The sequence below is a fragment of the Macrotis lagotis genome, chromosome 1 (assembly GCF_037893015.1).
Source record: "Macrotis lagotis isolate mMagLag1 chromosome 1, bilby.v1.9.chrom.fasta, whole genome shotgun sequence".
In the NCBI taxonomy this organism is placed as follows: Eukaryota; Metazoa; Chordata; class Mammalia; order Peramelemorphia; family Peramelidae; genus Macrotis; species Macrotis lagotis.
This window is the reverse complement of record NC_133658.1, coordinates 681,193,040-681,199,039: the sequence shown is the minus strand read 5'-3', so window position 1 is coordinate 681,199,039 and position 6,000 is coordinate 681,193,040. Positions and strand designations below refer to the sequence as shown.

Genomic DNA, 6,000 nt, shown 5'->3' with positions numbered 1-6,000 from the left:
TTTTCTATTTCTCTTAGAGGTTTTGGATACAGAAGCTTCAATTTTTGTCATCTTCTGAATCTTCCATGGGACCAAAGTAATTTTCTACAGTCAGATTCTTCTTTTTCTTTTGTTTGCTCATTTCCTCAGCATAAGACTAATTTAAGGCACTTGGCGGGGGGGGGGGGGGGGGGGGGGTTGGGACACCCCCCTGGGACCTTTATTCTTTCAAGGTCTTATGCTCTCTTGCCTGTACTTTGATATGTAAATGACCACAGGTGCTCCCCTCTACCCTGGAGCTGTGAGGAGGGGCCCCTATCTTGGTATAGAAGCCCAGACTGCAACCTGTATCTGAGTGTGGGGAAACAGAAGAATCCTGCCCCAGGGAGAGCAGAGAGATTTCTGCAATCTCCCCCTGTATGCTGCAGGCTGGCTTCCCCCATTCCCACTGCAGGTTCTCACCACAGGGTTGTTCTGAGGCCAGTGCTCCTGCTCTCTTGTGCAGCAGAGTTCTCTCACTGCACCTTCAAGCTGTTTGCTGTGATCCCTGGGCTGAGTTGCAGTCATGGCTTTTTTCCAACCCCCAGGTCCCAGTAAACACACCTTTCCTGCGGAACTTCTAGCTTGTCTTGAACTGGTAAATTATATCACTCAGTCTTTCTGTGGGTTCTTCCCCTCAAAGGTTTGGTTAGAATCATAATTTGATGGCTTTTGGAGTTTGGGGGGGGGAATGAGCTTTAGGGAAATCATGCCTTCACACTGCCCTCTTGGCTCCATCCTCACCTTTACTTTCAAACATTTTGATTTCATTTCCACACTATTAGCCCACTTTTTAACCTATTTCAATCTTTCAACTGACCTACTATGCTATTGAAATTGTTCTCTCTGAGATCACCAGTAAACATTTAATAACCATCAAATAGCTTCTCAGTCTTCCAACATCTTTGAACAATTTCATGTTATCACCTACCACCTTCTTGAAATTATAGTTCTGAAAGCCATGTCATAAAGGATTATAACCTCATACTCATCCCTAATTAATTCTTTCCTCTTCCTCAATCCCTGACCCCACCATGTACAATCAGTTTTTAAGTCTGTCAATTCTAATTCAAAATATCACCTGGAGTCAGATAGTTTGCACAGTGAATAGAATATTGAACCTTGAGTTCAAATTCAGCCTCAGACAGTTGTGTGACCCTTAACAAGTCATTTAATCTCTGTATGCCTCAGTTTCTTTGTCTGCAAAATAGTGACAATAAATAACAATATCTTCCCAGGCTTCGGAGAATTAAATTAGATATAAATAGAATAAGATGACTTGAACAAAACTCCTTATTCTAACCTTAAGATTCTTTAAATGCTTATTATTATTAATTAATTATTATTATCATCTCACATCTATCTTTTGATTTCTATACCCAGATTTTTAGCAATTATGAGGCAGTTTCTCATATCATTTGGTTAAACTGAATGAAGAGATGTGGGACAGACAATATAGTGAGGTGAATTTAGAAGTGTTGGAATGACTAGACCCAAAGTGTAGTCATTAATATTAATTTGGAAAGGGTTTTTCCTGTCCTTAATGCTGTGAAAATATAGCATTTTTATCAGCAACATATATACAGATGACAGACAAGGTAAAGCAAAGGAAACAAGATGTTTAATGGCAAAAATGGAATCAAGAAAATTTTCAGTAGGTTACAATATAAATGGAAGCTAGGAAGATAAAAGGTAATTGGTGAAAACAGTCAAAAACAACTTCACAAATAATGCAAGCTAGGGAATAGAAAAGTACTACACTCATCCACTATGCCATACTTCTGTTGACAAGTTGGGGGGAGATGTAACTATAATTAGAAGCTCATCTGAAAAAGATCTGGGGACTTTAGAAAACTGCAAGAAACTTTTGAGTCAACAATGTGATAAGGTACCTTAAAAAAGTTTTCCTCTGTCATTGATTTAAACTTCCACCCCATTTTAAGAGTCCAGTGAGTAACACCCTAGGGTTCAATTTAGCTACTTCAAACCAGATTAGATTTTACAAAAGGGTATTCATTTCAAAAATATAGCAAGAACAAAATTACAAATTTTCCCCCAATACTTCAGAAGCATAGTCCTTTTCATACTAACAGAGTGTCTAGGGAAGGAAGTAGATTAGGCTCACAGCCCAGCTCAGTTCCCACATAATTCCTTTATAATATGGTCCCATCAAACTCACCTCAATATCTGGTAGTGGAATGACTGGCCAGGGGCCAGATCTGTGCTCTTAAGGGTGCTGCTGAGAGCTGGTTGAAACATCTGGCTTGGATTCCTACTCTCCTGAATCCCCATATCTCACTTATCAGAGATTCTGTTCTCTTCGCCTAGAACAGGCAGGAATGAGCAAAAAAGTAAAGGACCCATATCTGTTTCTATTGACCATATGGTTAGGGGGTGAGTAATAGAGGTAGGGAAAAGCCTTTATGCCCTTCCCCCTAACCACATTGTGTGAATGAAGGAGTTCTTTGTCTTAAGGCAGGAATATAGGGGGAAAAATGCCCTTCAGGTCCTGAGTCAAGTCATTTTAAAGATGCCTAGAGTTTTGGCTATACCACCAATAGAATAAAGTTGCTCCCAACCATGTAGTTGGACAATGTAGAATGTCCTCACATGTTCTTATCCTCACTGGACTTTCTTAGAAGCAGATCTTTTCAATATACATGATTCCATCTTAGCAAAGTTGATGATATCTGCACCAGTGTCTGATCACCTTTACATAGTAAGCAGGACAGCATTTGAGGAAGGAGCTAAGCTGGTTAAGGATTTTAATATTGAGTCATGTGAAGAACAGTTAAAGGAGTTAGAGATGTTTAGCCTGGACAAAAAAGACTTAGGATGTACATGAGAACATTCTTTAAGTATTTTTCTATGTGGGAGGAAAATTAGATTTGTTATGTGAAAAAATGTATTAAACTTTCTTTGTTCTATACTATGCTTTGGTGGGAACAATCCTCAATCTATGAAGATTCTTGTGTTTCTAACAACTGAAAATGAGCTCTCTTTGCCTTTCAAATTTCCAAAACATATTTGTGCCTTATTGCATCTAATTTTCAAAAGATTCATAGAAAAGTTACATAGACTTCACCAGACTGTCAAAGGGGGTATATGGCATAAAGAAAAGTTGAGACCCTACTTCAAGAGTCCCCTGGAAGCTGTGACAATATAAATAACCCTCTCCAATGATAATCTTATAATAAATAACAGGAGAGGTATAAAACAGGGACATAAATGCTCACCAAATGTACTCACCTCTGTGGAGTTCCTGGAAGATGTGATAACCTAAAAAGCCCTATACAATGATTATCTGAAAAAAATAATAGGAGAAGTATAAAACAGAGATATAAATGCTCTCCAAATGTACTTACCATGTAAATGAAAAAATCCTTTTGAGTCCAGGTTGAGGGGGATTCCCATGGTAGGGTGAGGTTCTCCAGATGCTCCTATTTATATAAGAAATGATGTTAATTGTATCAGGTCCCAGAATATTGCATACTCTCCTCAAGGACCTTTGTAACTTCAAGAAGTCTGAACTGTCAATTCACATAGGAAGGACCAAGTGGCTGAAGAATGTTTATTGCCAACGTTTCAACATGCATTTGAATGTACATATTTTTTTTTAGGTTTTTGCAAGGCAAATGGAGTTTTAGTGGCTTGCCCAAGGCCACACAGCTAGGTAATTATTATTAAGTGTCTGAGGCCAGATCTGAACCCAGGTACTCCTCACTCCAAGGCCAGTGCTCTATCCACTGTGTCACCTAGCTGCCCCTGAATGTACATCTTAAAGAGCTTGTCCACTAGTATGCATATGTGGGTCAGATAGTATAGCTGGACAGTGAGATGAACAGATAGTTGAAAATGAGGAGGTGAGAGGACTAGATTGCTTTTTGTGAAATAGTAAAAATTATACTCCAAGTTTCCCATTAAAGAAAATGTCTATCTTTTCAATACTAACATTTTATCAATGTCAATATTAGGAAACTAGGGATTGCAAAAAAAAATACTGAAGTTGGACTCAGGAATATTTGTGTCTGAATCCTATCTCAGACAATAACCATGTTACCATTAACTTTGCTAAGTTTCAATTTCTCCTCTGGAAAAAGGTAATAATAGAATATATGTCACAGTGTTATTTGAGGATTGAATGAAATAGCATAGGTAAAGTACTTTGGAGACCTTTGATATAAATGTTTTTTCTTCTTCCTTCATCTTCTTCTTCTTCTTCTTCTTCTTCTTCTTCTTCTTCTTCTTCTTCTTCTACTACTACTACTACTACTACTACTACTACTACTACTACTACTACTACCACTACCACTACTACTACTACTACTACTTTCTTCTACTACTACCACTACTACTACTACTACTTTTTCTTTGAAATATGGGAATATTTTTTTCTCTAAATAAATGAAACAGGTATCAATAGAAATCAATGGAAATGTTCATTGAAGTATGTGGACCCAGGTGGCTGTGAACAAGTAGCAATATATATATATATATATATATATATATATATATATATATATATATATATATATATATATAACCAACCAGAATTTATGAAGGATAATAGGACTAAAGTACCCCCCATCAATGAATTTTATAACAGAAAGGAAAGATTGGCAAGTCATATGGCAAGATGAAAGATGAAAGGTGGATAGCCAAATGTTCCCCTTACAATGTTAGGAAAAAGGTAGAAAAGTCTCTATCATATTGAGTGGCCCTCTCATGGAAAATTTTTGGAAGAATACAGATGAGACACAGAATAGATGAGTGGATAGAGTACCATCTCTATTGAAGAGGAAATTCCAGAATGGATGATATCATGTATCCATTTGAGTATTTGAGGCCTAAACCAAAAGAAAAGTAAATAATACATTGGATTCAGTAGTTGTTCAATAAGTGATGTTGAACAAGAAATTAATCTCAAATTTAAACATCTGAGTTTTTGTTGGAATATAGTCTTGCTGTAATTTTGTTCCTTGGTTTTATGTCATGGAACTGCCTTATTCATGAAATCATTTCATAATACATACATTTAGAAACTAAGCCTACTTGGATAGAAGCTATAATGTCTGCGATTTTGAAGGGAAGGAACAATAAGATTGTAGTGAAATTCCTATGTATCAATTTTAATTATGTTCCTTAATTGGTTTAGTGGTAGAATTACATATAAAAAAATTACTCTTTACTCAAGGCATTGTTGATTATCAAACTGTTATTTCAATTGTAAACCAAGTTTCTAAAAGTCTTTAATTTCTAATGGTAAATATTTTGTTGATCTCTCCCTTTCTTACATTTTAATTGAAGTAATGGATTAATTCCAATTGTGTAATGTTGTAAACTTCCAGAATTTCTTAGGAACTTGATAACTTCTTTTTAAAAAAGCTATTTCAGAGTTTCATCAGGTTTTTCTTTGAAAAATAAGGAATGTGGGTTTTCAGATTTGCTGCATTGCCTAATTTAATTGAAAGTAACTTTTTTTTCATTTTAAAACTGCCTACATCTGTTGTCCCAGGAAAATTGTTGTCTGGTTAAGGTAGCTCTCCACCTGCTTTCTCCTAAGATGGAAGCATAAAAACATCTGGTTACTTATCTCCAAAACAATAGCCTAGTTACTGTCTTAATTAGTCCAGTCATTTATGGTTATTTGTTGCCAATCTATTTGAACAATATTTTACTGCCATTTCAGATGTTTTCTGTAACTTGGTGTTTATTGTTTTTCTCTCTCCTTATATGTATTTTTTTCTGCATTTTAGCTTGTTTACTTAGTTCTTTTCCTGCTTCGCAATTTCTTTGTAAATGAGTATTTTTAAATCTCTTCCATATGTCTGTGCAACTGGTCTGAGATCTCATTTTTAGGCATAGATTTGTGCTTTTTTTTAATTTCATTGGCTAAACTCACCTTAATTTTTTCTGAATTCTTTAAAAGGACTTTGAGGGAAACAAACTGAGTTCAGAGATAGTTGTGAAAGTTGGAAAAAG

General features: G+C 36.0%; 1 pseudogene; it reads left to right on the top strand.

Moving 5' to 3' along the window:
- Positions 1 to 544: 544 nt before the first annotated feature.
- Positions 545 to 6,000, top strand: part of LOC141506191 (occludin pseudogene) — a 50,729-nt pseudogene continuing 45,273 nt past the window's right edge.